The 13,867-nt window shown below is 48.4% G+C and overlaps 1 protein-coding gene across 3 annotated transcripts in view; it reads left to right on the top strand.

The window, feature by feature from the left end:
• The window catches only part of LOC126995669 (cell surface glycoprotein 1-like), a 157,624-nt gene that overhangs the window by 20,435 nt on the left and 123,322 nt on the right, over positions 1–13,867 (top strand). The gene's annotated exons all lie outside the window — the stretch shown is intronic.

Raw genomic sequence — 13,867 nt, forward strand, 5'->3', positions numbered from 1 at the left:
AAGGTTTAAGTCATTCGACCGTGAAAATGGGAATGATTGTCTCCTTTGGTTCATTTATCGACTCATTGGGGGATTAACAGACCCCTGCCGTGCCCCTCCCCACCAGCAGGCATAACGGGTTAGGCCTACTCTTGTTATGTTTTTTTCTCGTCCCTGGATGCTCTGAAGGGTGTGGTGGTGGTGGTGTTGCCGGGGCGTGGGCAGGGTCGTGAGGGTGGTCCAGGGCGTTACTATGGTTCAGAGGGCGCCGCAGACGGGACGAGACGAGGATGGGAACGGACGGGAGTAGATTCGAGCGGAAGGGAGGAGACAAAAAGAGATAGGACGGGAAGGGGCAGACTGAAACGGGCGGGATACGGGCGGAGCGGGGACAAACTGACGAAACTTAACTGAGACGGACAAGATGGAGACTGAAACGGGACGGGACGGGGACTGAAACTAACTAAAACGGACAGGATCGGGTGGGGACTAAAACGAACGAAGAGAGAACGGACAGGGATAGGTCGTGAGATGAGGGTGATCGGCGGACGGGGGGACGGGGCCAGTGGGGCGGGGACGGGGCTTACCTTATGGGGTGGTGGCCAAAGCAGTCGGGTGGTCACAAGCCTTGGCCCTGAACCTTGAGCTCTGCCTCGCCCCGCCGCTAGTGTCCTGGTGTCCCTGTGCTGGCCTGTCGGTAACTCGTGTCCTTTCCTTGTCCTGTGTCCTATTCTCGTCCTGTGTCTCTTCCTTGCCCTGTGTCCCTTCCTCGTCATGTGTCTCCTCCTAGCCCTGTGTCCTTGCTCTGTGTTCCTTGCCCTATGTCCCTTCCTTGTATTGTGACTTCCCTCTCCTGTGTCCCCTCCTTGCTCTGTGTCCTCTCCTTACCCTGTGTCCCCTCCTTGTTCTGTGTCCCCTCCTTGTCCTGTGTCCCTTCCTTGTCCTGTGTCCTCTCCTTGCCCTGTGTCCCCTCCTAGCCCTGTGTCCCCTCCTTGTATTGTGACGCTTTCCTCTCCTGTCCCCTCCTTGTCCTGGGCCGCGGAAGTAAACGCCCACCAAGACGTCTCCTCCTAGATAAGACCGTGGGGGGTGGAAGAGAGAGAGAGAGAGAGAGAGAGAGAGAGAGAGAGAGAGAGAGAGAGAGAGAGAGAGAGAGAGAGAGAGAGAGAGAGAGAGAGCAGGTAGAAAAGTTGTGGAAAATAGCCTCGTTTGTAAAAAAAATATTAAGATGTGGATCCATTTTCCATTTTCTTTATTGCCTCTTATGAAACATGACATTCACGAACTTAGGATGAGAGAGAGAGAGAGAGAGAGAGAGAGAGAGAGAGAGAGAGAGAGAGAGAGAGAGAGAGAGAGAGAGAGAGAGAAATGGACTCGGGGATGGGTGAATGGGTTTAGATGTGGCTGCGTTTTTAGGTTTTTATATATTTTTTACTTTTTTGGCGTTCATAAAAAAAGTACATTCTTTAAGATGGCTTCTCCTTTGACGGAAATCGGGTTGAGAGAGAAGAAAAATTAGGGAATACATAAAAAAAAAAACCCGACAGGCTTATGAATTTCGATATCCTAGTCTTCTTCTATCTGCCGTGCCCTGAAACGCGCACACGCATACACATACATACACTCAAACCTACATATACATACCCAGAGCCATTGCAGTTTCCTCATTTCTTTCGCTTCTTGTCACCCCTTGTTGCAGGCACCCGTTCGTTCTGCCTTTAAACCCGTCTATTGTCTGGCCTGGGATGGGGACCGAGCATTGAGCAAGGGCTGTAAGGGCTGAGACTCGAGGGGCAGGGAGGAGAAGGGTCAGGGAGGGGGGTAGTGGTGGTAACATTCACGCTGAGGTATGGGACAGGAGAGAGATGGGGGTGGGGGGGTGGAGCGGAGGATGGTTTTAGGATATGGTCAGGGGTAGTGGGTTGGTGGGGGGAGGTAAGGGGCTCTTGCTGTCTCTCTCCCCGGTGCTCTGAGGGAAGGACGTATGGTGAGGGTGATAGTGGCTGCAGGGGTGGAGTGGTGGAACGAGTGTGAGTGTGGTTGTGAGTGGAGGGCATAGCTAGGAAGGAGGAGGTGGAGGTGGAAGAGGAGGGCAGTGATAAGGTTGACACAATATTCCCGTGTTGAAAGGGCTGTCCTGGTGTGTGTGTGTGTGTGTGTGTGTGTGTGTGTGTGTGCTTGTGTGTGTACAAGTGTCGTAGTTTACAGCATCAAGTGTTGTGCAAAACATCACTGCGGCTTTTTTTTTTTTTTTTTACCTGGTTCTCCTATACTGTGACCTTACTTGACCTAACCCTCAGTTAACTTAACCTCACCTAACATGGCATAGCAACACATCCATGCTTCCTAATTTTATACATCCCCGGACTCTCTCTCCCTCACACTGATACCATTTAATATTTATGCAGTCTGACCTTCCCTAACATAGCCTAGAGGGAATCCAACCCGACTCAGCCTAACCCAGTAGTGTTCGACCCCACACCATTGCTACATAACCAGTGTCCTTACAACGTTGGAGGACGAGAAAGAGAAAGAGGAAGAATATAACTCGAGTCTCGTGTAAATCTTTTCCTCTCTCTACTTAAATATGTATGAAGAGCTTAGGCGAGTCCCGCAGGAAGAAAAGAAAATGAGAAAAAATGAAGGAGGTCAAGGTCAGTGGTCGGTGTTGAAAATAATAAATAAGTAGTGATAGTAAGAAGAATAGAAAAGTAGTGGAAAGAAATTGATAAAAACTGCGGAAAAGAAGGAAAGTTCCGAGCAAGAAAGTGAAAAAAAAAATGCGTATGAGGAGGAGAAAGGAGGAGGAAAGTGAGTTAAGAGAAAATGTGGTTAGTGAGAGAGAGAGAGAGAGAGAGAGAGAGAGAGAGAGAGAGAGAGAGAGAGAGAGAGAGAGAGAGAGAGAGAGAGAAGGAGAAAGGAAAGGTGAAAGGTGACAAAGAAGAGATGTAAGGGACAGAAAATATGGAAGGCAGAGAGAGAGAGAGAGAGAGAGAGAGAGAGAGAGAGAGAGAGAGAGAGAGAGAGAGAGAGAGAGAGAGAGAATGTGTGTGTATATCGGTGTCGTGGGAATATTACTTACAGGGCTCGAGAGAACGTAATGGCGGTGGAGAGAAGAAAAAAAAAAAGAAAGTAAAAAAAACTCCGGGAGGGAACGGAGAGAAGGGAGGAAGGGAGAGAAAATCTTGTTTAATATATTTTTTTTCATCAGCCTTGCGTGTGAGTCCCTTTACACACACACACACATACACACTCACTCACACACACACACACACACACACACACACACACACACACACACACACACACACACACACACACACACACACACTTGTACAGAGAGAGAGATAGAGAGTGAGTCCTTGAAGTTATGTAAACCAACCAACATTAAACCAACAGCTGCATCCTACTCCCTCCCTCCCTCCCTTTCTTACTCCTTCCTCTCCTCATTACTCCCTCACCCCGTCCCTCACTTATTCAGACTTCACTCTCACTCACTCACTCACTCACTCACTCACTCCCTTTCATGAGCCACCTGACTGTCACCAACTACTACTACTACTACTACTACTACTACTACTACTACTACTACTACTACTACTACTACTACTACTACTACTACTACTACTACTACTACTCTCCCCCTCCTCCTCCCCATCATCTTGCAAGCATCCCCAACGCATCTTTATCTCCCCCATTTCCTGTATTTATCCCGTTTCCCTTCTCATGTTTCCTCTTTTTCCCCTCCCTTCCTCTCCCTCTCTCTCTCTCTTTCTTTTCATTGGGGAAGAGGGGAAACTTGGGTACATGTACAAGCTGAGGGGTTGAAGGAAGCGATGGGGGGAGGGGAGGGGAGAGGGGAATAGACTTTGATCTTCAACCGACTCTTTTCCTTCTTCCCCTTGTGTAACTTTTTTTTTCATGTATGGATTTTTTATTTGTATTATTTTGGACATGAGAAAAAAAAAACAGGACAAGGAAAAATGAAAATAAAATGTGTTGTGTGTGTGTGAGAGAGAGAGAGAGAGAGAGAGAGAGAGAGAGATTACGTGTGTATGTGTGCGTGCGTGCGTGAGTAAAGGAGGCGCGCCAAGGACACTATGCATGGAGGGGATGGAAGGAGGAAGGGGGCGAAGAGGAGAGGAGAGGGAAAGGGATAGGGATAGGAAGGGGTTTTTAGTAGGAGGGGTGGAACGGGAGAGGTGGGGGAAGTAGAAGGAGGAGGAGGAGGAGGAGGAGGAGGAGAGAGGGGGGAGGTGTCATGTTATAGTAGTATACACCAGACAGAGGCGCCGCTAACGAGGACAAATTTTAAAATGAGGCAAAATCGTCGCTTTGTTGTAGTGGCGGCACGAGAAAGAGAAACGCGAGGAGGAGGAGGAGGAGGAGGAGGAAAGGAGATAAACGGGTTAACGAGGTAAGAGAAGTGGGTGATGATGATGGTGCAGGTGGGTGAGCTAGGGCGGGGTGAGGGGGCGGAAGGAAAAGGGGTGAGGGGTGACGGGGTGACGGGGTTGAACAGGCACGTGGTCAGCCGCCGTCAGGAGAAGCAAGACTGACGGTGGAAGGAGAATTGGGCGATTTATGAAGGACTGGTTGACTGGTTTGACTGGTTGGGTGGATGACTGGGTGGTTGGTTGACTGGTTTGTCTGGGTGAGGAGGAGGAGGAGGAGGAGGAGGGGGGGTCAGTGGGTTAGTGGGTGGGACGAAAAAATACCTCCTCCACTCACGAACTCTACTCAATGGCCTTCGTCTGTGTGTGTGTGTGTGTGTGTGTGTGTGTGTGTGTGTGTGTGGATCAGGGACAGGTGTTACTTGAAAATGAGTATGATGTGGAAGTGTGGTGACGTGGTGGTGGTGCTAAGAGAGGAAGGGGCAGTCTTCTTCCTCCTCCTCTTCTTCTTTCCTCTTCATTGTATTACGGTCAAGAAAAAAATGCGTTATATCTACAGTTATTTTAGTATGAAGTGGAGTTATATAGGTGGTGGTGATGGTGGTGGTAATGAAGGGGGAAGAGAGTGGAATAACATGCCCCAGAAATTTAGTATGAAGTGGAACTATACATGTGGTGGTGGTGGTGGAGGGAATGGTCATGGTTCATATCGTTGCAGGCTGAAGGGGAGGAGGGAGGGAGTGGGGGGTGAAGGAGAGACTGCGATAACATACCACAATAATTAACGATTCAGCCCGCCATCGTTTTATTAATTTCCTGCACCGCTGTACTAGATCTTAATTTAGAACAAGGATCGGTCACTTCCTCATGTTGTTAGGAGCCGAGCGTAATAGTTTGTAGCAGATGTCAGTAAGTCAGCCTCTAGTCATGAATATATAAGTCTGACTGGTGTACAACTGGAGTGACTGACAAACTGGATGGGTGACTGACTAATTAGCTGATTGAAGTGATAGCAAGCTGGATGGGTGACTGACTAACTGACTGACTGACTTAGGGGGTAGTGGACTGAATAGGTGACTGACTGACTGACGAGTGGTAGCAAACTGTATGGGTGACTGACTGTCTGATTGAGTAATTGACTGGCTGACTGGTGTGGTAGCGGATGAATGGATGCGTGAGTGACTGACTGACTGACTGGGTGCGTAAAAGGATGACTGACTGACTGATGGAGTAACAAACTGGGTGGACTATGTGAATGGGCGATGAAGTAACTGTGTGTGTGTGTGTGTGTGTGTGTGTGTGTGTGTGTGTGTGTGTGTGTGTGTGCCCGCATCCAGACATTAGGGAAGGCCAAGGGTTACCGATGGCTGCTGGTCTTTATTTACTCTGAACCAAACCCACATGACTGACTCCTCCTCCTCCTCCTCCTCCTCCCCATTTTCTCTTCTTCCTTGTTCTCCTTCTCTCCTTTTTTTTCCACTCGTCTCACTCCTCTCCTTGTTCTCTAGTACCCTACCACCCATCTCTCTCTCTCTCTCTCTCTCTCTCTCTCTCTCTCCATGGCTGTCATATGCCCCGCCCAACCAATCACTCTCCCTTCCTATCTATCTCCCCTTCTCCCCTCTCTTCCCCATTCCCCCATTCCCCCCGGCGTGGGTAGTGGCTGGGTAAACGGGGCGGCCTTGAGGAGATGATCAGGGAGGAGAGGATAAGAGGGTGTCGGTTGCTCCCCTTCTCCCCTCATTCCTTTCCCCTTCCTCTCTGCGTCCCTTCCCTTTTCGTCCTTCTCTCCCTTATCATCTTGTGACCTGCTTCCTTTATCCTCCTTTTCTTCTCCTTCCTCTCTTCTTCCCATTTTTTTTATCCTCCTCCTTTCTCCGTTTTTGTCCATTTTTTTATAATTTTACGTTATGTTCTTAAGGTAAAAAATGTTCAACAGGTAGATTTTTTTTATATTTTCACTTCTCTTATATAGTTTTTTTTTTCTCGTTTAATTTATTTGCTCATTTAAAGTTCCTCGTTAATTTGCTTCACGTTTTCCATCTTTTTCTTGCTCGTTTGGATTCTTCTTCCTCCTCCTCCTTTTCTTCTCTTGTTTTTCCTATTTCTTTTTTCTTATCACAAGTTCCTCGTTTATTCACTCCACATTTCATCTATTTCTTTCCGTCATAATTATAATATTTTCGTTTGCGTTCTCCTTTTTTTTCCTTCTCTTCTTTTTTCTCCTCCTTTTCCTCCTCTTCCTCCTCTTTCTTCTCCTCTTCTTCCCTTTTTTCCTCCTCTTTTTCCTTCCGTCTTTGTCAGCTTGTTAAGGAAAATTCTCCAACTACTTTTTTATTCCTTCCTTCTTCCACCCTTTCGTCCTTGGTAGAAGAGTCCGTTGAGGGGAAGAGGGGGGGGGGGTGCTGTGAAGAGGAGGAGGAGGAGGAGGAGGAAGGAATAAAGGTCATGCTTGGTGTGTATACTACTATGCTTCTCTCACACTCGTCCTCCGCTTATCATCTCCCTTCCCTTCATCCACTTTTCACTCCCTTTTAGTCCCCTCTCTCTCCCTTTCCTTCCCCAGTTCTCCCCCTACTCCCTCTCCCTCCTTCCCTTCACTCTCCCTTCCAGCCGTCCTTCGTTCCTCCTCGTGTACTTTCTATTACCCTTCTTTTCATCCACTTTTCACTCCCTCTTAGTCTCTCCTCCCTCCCTCTCCCTCCCCCATTCTCCTACTCCCTCTCCCTGCTTCCCTTCACTCCCTTCTTGCTCTCCATTTCTCTGTCTGTATTTCTTCCCATTCTTCTTTTCATCCACTTTGACTCCCGCTTCGTTCACAGTTCCATTCCCTCCACCTCTTTGCTCTCACTTCAATCCATCCCTCTCTCCACTCCCCCCTCCCTCTCTTACTCCACAGTCCACTCAAGCCCTGTTTAGCGTCCCATTGTGGATCATAGGAAGAAACGACGTGGGCTGGGTTTGGCTTCACATTCCACCTCTGTTCTTCCACCTCCTCCTCCTCCATTCATTTCACACTCCTTCACTTTCGTCTCCTTTGTTTTTCCATTACTTTTTTTTCCTTCTCTTCAGGATTTCCTTTGTGCGTTTGTTTTCTTTGATCGCGCGCGTACACACACACACACACACACACACACACACACACACACCACCTATTTTTTTCTCCTTTCTTTTCTTTCCTTTATTTTCTTTGTTTCAGACTTGTTTTCATTCCCCAAGTTTTTTCCTTCTTTTCTTTCACTGTTATGGTTAGTTATTTTTACTTTTTTCGCGTTCGGTTCTCCTCCTCTTTTTCTTTTTCCTCTTTCTTGTTTTTGTAATATTCCCTATTTTGTGCCTTCTCTTATACTTAACTCTGTCTTCTCTTCTTATGCTAATTTTTTTCTCCTACTTTCTGGTCCTTTCTTTTTCTTCTCTTAATTTTTTTTCTCGTTTTAATCTTTTTTCTCTTTCCTCTCTAACCCTTTATTCCTCTTTTCTTCTCTTTCTCTCCTTTCATTGTTTTACTTCCCCTCTCATGCCTCCCCTCCTACCTTCCTCTCCTCTCAGGCCCTTCTCTGTTCTCTCCCATTTTCTCTTCGTTTCCTTTATCTCCAACACACTCGTCCTCTGCCGCACACACTCACGCGGAGGAGGAGGAGGAGGATAGTAGACAAGGAAGAGTCTCCCGTTCTCTCCCTCCCCTTAGGAAATGGTTTATGTGGGTACGACAGGAGGAGGAGGAGGAGGAGGGCTTGGAGATAGAAGAACTTGGCTTAGTCTGACTCTTGTAATCTCTTCTTGGTTTATATGAGTAGGAGGAAGAGGAGAGGAGGAGGAGGAGGAGGAGGAGGAGGAAGAAGAGGAGGAAGAGGAGGTAGTGGAGGAAGGTTAAAGTGCATCCTGTGGTGGAGGAAAGAATTAATGATGTGGAGGAAATGTGGGCGTTGTGGAGGAACTTGACGTGGAGAGAAAATGATGGAGGTGGAGGAGGAGGAGGGAACATCTTTTAACTGGGACAGGATGGAAATAGCCTATTGTTAACGCAGTGAGAGAGAGAGAGAGAGAGAGAGAGAGAGAGAGAGAGAGAGAGAGAGAGAGAGAGAGAGAGAGAGAGAGAGAGAGAGCTGGGTTCCTCTTCACATTCTTTACACTTGTCCCTGTTTGTGAAGCTTCTCATACCCCCCCCCCTCTTCCTCCTCCTCCTCCTCCTCTCTTCGTCCTCAAGTCTTGTTCGTCGTTCCTACCCATTGCGCCTCCACTGTTCTCCTCCTCCTCCTCCTCCTCCTCTTTTTGTCGTCCACTTAGTCTACTTTGCCGCCACAACTTGTCCTCTTAGTTACGTGTCTTGTCTGTAGTTCGCCTGTCCCTCCTCCTTTCCGTTCTCTCATTACCGTCTTTCATCCGTGTTCTTCCTATGACCACAGATGTTGCGCCGACTAAACGAAACTTTCCAACTTTTTCCGTGTTCTTTCTTCCTCTCTTCCCTCCCTGACACACGCGAGGAGGAGGAGGAGGACACGTTTGAGGGTCTAGGTTCGGAGCTAAAGATAAGGACAAGAGAAGAAAGAAAGGACAGAAGGAGGAAGGGATGGTGAAGTAAAGGGAGAGGAAACGGAAGGAAGAGAAAGCTATAGAAGGGAAAGAGACGAGAGAAGGAAGGAAACGAGGAGGGAGGAAATGATGTTGACGTAAGGGAAAGAAAGGAAGAGAGCAAATGAATGAATGAAGGAAGGAAGGAGAAAGGGATAATATTGACGTGAAGGAAAGTGGAGAGAGGGAGAAGGAAAGAAGGGCGCAAGGGAAAATGAAAGGAGAGGGAAAGGAAGAGGGGGAGAGAGAGGGGAAAGAAGAAAAGAAAGGCTTGAGGAAAATGAAAAAAATGGAGAGAAAGAGGGAAAGGAAGGAAGGAAGGACGCAAGGGAGAGAGAGAGAGGAAAGGAAGGGAGGGAGGGAGAGAGGCCATTAGTCGTATTTTGATCAACTGGGGCGGTGGGAAAGACATGGGGTGGATGAATAGGCGATGACTGGAATGAAGGGTGGGGGGGAGGGGGGAGGGGGGGAGAGGAAATAGTTATGTGGTATGTAGACTAGCTTGGAGGGAGGAATTCATAACCACCACCACCACCATTATCACCACCACCACTATCATCACCACTACCACCACGACTGTCATTACCAACCACAAACCATCACCACCGCCACTATCACTGTCATGCTCCACTTTCTACTGCCTTCATCACCATCATCATCACCATGAGACTGCTTGCTGCACATCATTATATCACCACAACACCATCACCACCACCACCACCATTGTCATCATTACTGTCACTCACCTCCATTCCCTCACTCACCCTCTGAAGTAGTTTCCGTCACTCACTCACCTTCATCTCACCTTCCAAATCCCTTTTCTTAGTGTTTCCCTTTTCCTCGTCATCCTCGTCTTCCTCCTCGTTCTCGGCATTGTTTTCCTTTTCTTCCTCTTCGCTTCCTTTCCCATCCTGTCCCTCATTTTCGCCCTCATTTCCTCATACCAGCTTCACCTTCATTCACCCCGTCATATTCATTTTCGTCAGCCTCCCGTTTCACCACCACCACCACCTAGTCCACCCCTGCCCACCCACTCTCCCAGCACCTCCATCACCCTTTTCTTTCCTTTCAAAACCTTTCCACACCTCCATTTCCACGCCCCCCCTTCTCCAAAAGCACCCCAACCGGTTTGACCTCCCTGCATTCTCTCACTTCTCCCTCCCCTCACCCCCCTCACGCTCCCCCTCCTCACCCTCACAGCCTTCCATACTTCCTCCACCCATTATTCTTCACCTCTGTTCTCCCCCCCTCTGCCTTTACCCCTACCTTCGCCCCACTTCCACCTCTCTCCTCCACTCTTGCCCTGGGGAGGTAAGCGACTTGCCTCCAACACCTACCCACTTTGTTCTCTTTCCTCTCCTTTGGTCTCCCTTTAAATTTTTCCCTTTACAGCCCGACCGACCGACCGACCTTCCATTTCCCTTTATCGCCGCCGTAAGAGTTTGAAAAGTGTGGTTCTCTCTTCCTTTTTCCCTCCCTCTTCCTTCCCTCCCTCTTCTTCCCCCTCCCCCTCTTTGCTATCCCATCATTTTCCTCCCTCCTGCCCTCTCCCCCCTTCACATCCTCACTTCCTTCCCTTCACCGTCGCCTAAGTTCCTACCACACAGCCTTGCCTCCTCCTTCAACTCCTCCTTCTCCTCCTTGCCTTCTTTCCTTCTCCTTTTTTCCTTTTTTTTTCTTCATTTAATTATCTTGTTCCGTTTCTTTCCTCCTCCACTACCTGTCTTTTCTCCGTACCTTTCTTCTACCCCCTTTACTTTCTCCCCTTTTCTTCTTCCTTCTTTCTTCCTCTTATCCTTAATCCCTTCACTTCACATTGCAAAACTCCTCTACCACATCCTTATTATAAAACCATTCCATATTTAAAACTTCTTCTTAGGCCATTGAAAAAAATATTACATTGTTTTACTTTGATACCTCTTCCACCACAACCACCATCATCTCCACCACCACCACTTTCTCCACCACCACCACCACCATAACCCCAACCACCGGCCACCTCAAGAGCCACATAGACAGCCATAAACGGAGACAAGTGAAAGGAAACGAGAGGGAAAGGAGGACGCGGAAGAGGATGTGGAAAGCGGGTCGGGGGAGGGAAACACACAGACACACAGAGAGAGAGAGAGAGAGAGAGAGAGAGAGAGAGAGAGAGAGAGAGAGAGAGAGAGAGAGAGAGAGAGCGTTGGTTTTCCCTCCCTCTCCACCCACCACCAAAATGTCTCCTCCACACACCCCGCGGATGCAAGATAATGAGGGAGGAAATTAAATCAGTTGGCGGTGAAAAATGGGCTTATGAGAGTGGCGGCGGCGGCGGCGGCGGGGGTGCTGGGGGCGGCCTCTCCTCGGTGACCAGGCGACTCCGTGGGCGTGTTGATTAAACCTGGCGAGCACGAAGCAGGTGTGGGGGGAGGAAGGAAGGGTAGGACAGGTGTGTATGGGGGGGGAGGGGGGGTTAAAGGGGAGAGGGAGGAAGAGAGGCAGGACAGGTTGGGTTAGGATAGTATGGGAGGAGAAAAGGGGGAGTGTGGGCGTTGAGAGAGAGAGAGAGAGAGAGAGAGAGAGAGAGAGAGAGAGAGAGAGAGAGAGAGAGAGAGAGAGATTTTAAAGAGACAGTTTCATGGAACCAATCAATTCACACACACACCGTCATATTTACATTGGTGTGTGTGTGTGTGTGTGTGTGTGTGTGTGTGTGTGTGTGTGTGTGTGTGTACATGACTTGCGAGTGATGATAAGTGGTTGATATTTAAAAAAAAAATGTTAGAGTACTAATGTATCTATTAATGTTGAGTGGTGTGCTGAGGTTCTTGTCTGAGTGGCTGAAATTTTATGATACAGTAACGAGTGAAAAGAGTGACTAAGGTTCTTATTCTGCTATGCGTCTCTTTAAGTAGTGGTGGATAAGTGGGGGAGGTTTCAAGGTAGCGGTGAGTGGCTACCATACTTATCCTCTTACCCGTCTCTTTAGGCATGGTGGAAAGTGGCCGAGGTTTAAAAGGTAGTAGCGTGGGAAACGAGTGACTAAGGTTTTTGTGGTAGCGTGTCTAAGGTCGTCGTGAGTGGCTGAGATTTTTGTCCTTGTACGTGTGTCTTAAGGTCGTTGCAAGTGGCTGAGATTCTTGTCTTACCACGTGTTTCGGAAGTGGTTGGAGAGAGGCGGGTGGCAAGGTGGAGGGTTGAGGGGGTTGATAGGCAAGAGAGGTGGATGGCAAGGTGGAGGAAGGTAGGAGAGGTGGATGGCATGGTGGAGGAAAGTAGGAGAGGCTAGTGGCAGGTTGGAAGCGGGTGGAAGGAAGGGGAGGGTAGTGGCAGAGTGGAGGCAGGTGAGAGGAGGAGGGTAGTTGTAGGGTGGAGGCAGGTGGAAGAGAGGGGTAGGGTGGTAGGCGAGAGAAGGTGGAAGCGAGTGGAAGAAGGGGAAGGTGGAAGGCAATAGAGGCATGTGGGAGGGTGGAAGAGGCAAGACGTTCCTTTAATTCAGCGCGGTCTATTACGCCCCGGCAGCAGGTGACTAGGGAGGTAATTAGCCCGCCGCTCCGGTAGGTGGCGCTTGTGTATTCACGCCGTAATTACGTGTTTTGGCTAAATGGCCGCGGAAGGAACAGGGCGGCGGTGACACGAGTAAAGAAAGGAAGGAGAATGGAGAGAGGAGGAAAGGAAAGCAGAGGGAGGAAAGGTAGGGAAGGGAGGTAAAAATTTGTGTAGAGGAGAGAAGGAAGGATTCAAGAAAGGGAAAGTAAGGGGGAAGGGTATGGAGAGAGGAGGAGAAATTACGAAATAAAAGTGAGGGGAAGAAATAGGAAAGCATAGCAAGGTGGGATAAGGGAATGGGAAGAGAAATATGAATAGAAAGAGGGAGATAAATGGCACAGGTAGATAGGTAAGAAAAGGAATGATGAAGTAGAGAAAAGAGGGAGAGAGAAAAATTATTGGAAAGGAAGGTTAGGATAGAAGAATGAAGGAAAAGAGATAGACATAATTGACACACGGGAGTAGGGAAAAGAGGGAATGATCAAGTGAAAAGAGAGGAAGGAGGGAAAAAAGAGGAGGGGGAGAGGCGGCCTTCAGGTCCAGTCGTCCGGGAAATGTGTCCATCATCTTTGTGAATCTCTTTGGAAATGATTTGGTAATTAGCACGAAGTGGGGGGATGGGGTGCCGAGGAGGAAGTGGTAGGTGGGGATGGTGGCGTCGGGAGGTAAAGGTGGATAGGGTAGGTAATGGTGGTGATGGTGATGATAGTGGTGGTGATGGTGTTACTGGGGTAGGTGTGTAGGGGGATGTCGAGGCGGCTTTGATTAAGAGATCGGTTAGTAGTGAAGTTCGTGTGATGGGATGTGAGTGGTGGTTTGTTTGTCGGTTTGTGTGTGCGTGCAGAGATGGAAGGAAGGAAGAGAGGAAGGATGGGAAAGAAAAAGACAAGGATTAGTGGACAGGAGAGAGGAAGGAAGGAAAAGGAGAGTAACAACGGCAGGAATAAAGGAAAGGAGGAAGGAAGGGAAAGAGAAAGACAAGGATTAGTGGACTGGAGAGATGAAGGAACGAAGGAAGGAAGAGGAAAATAACAACGGCAGGAAGAAAGGAAAGGGAATAAACGAAAGATAAACGAAACCAATAAAAGAAATGAAATGGCAGCTCAAGAAAATAAAATAAAAGTAACGAAAAGAGATGAAATATGAAAAAAAACCAAAAAAAGAGTAAAGGAGACTGAAGAGGAGAAAAAACAAGACAGAAAGGAAGGGACGACGGGAGGGAGAGGAGAAAAGAGGGAGGGGACGCTGATAGGACCATTTTGATCAAAGTTGCGAGGAAATTGTACCCAAACTCTTCTGCTTTTAAACTGCGGTGGTAAAAAAAAAAAGGCTTGATGATGATGGTAGGAGGGGAAGGGGTCGAGATGGGCTCCGGTGGTGGTGGTGGTGGT

This window comes from Eriocheir sinensis, chromosome 8 (genome assembly GCF_024679095.1).
Source record: "Eriocheir sinensis breed Jianghai 21 chromosome 8, ASM2467909v1, whole genome shotgun sequence".
NCBI lineage: Eukaryota > Metazoa > Arthropoda > Malacostraca > Decapoda > Varunidae > Eriocheir > Eriocheir sinensis.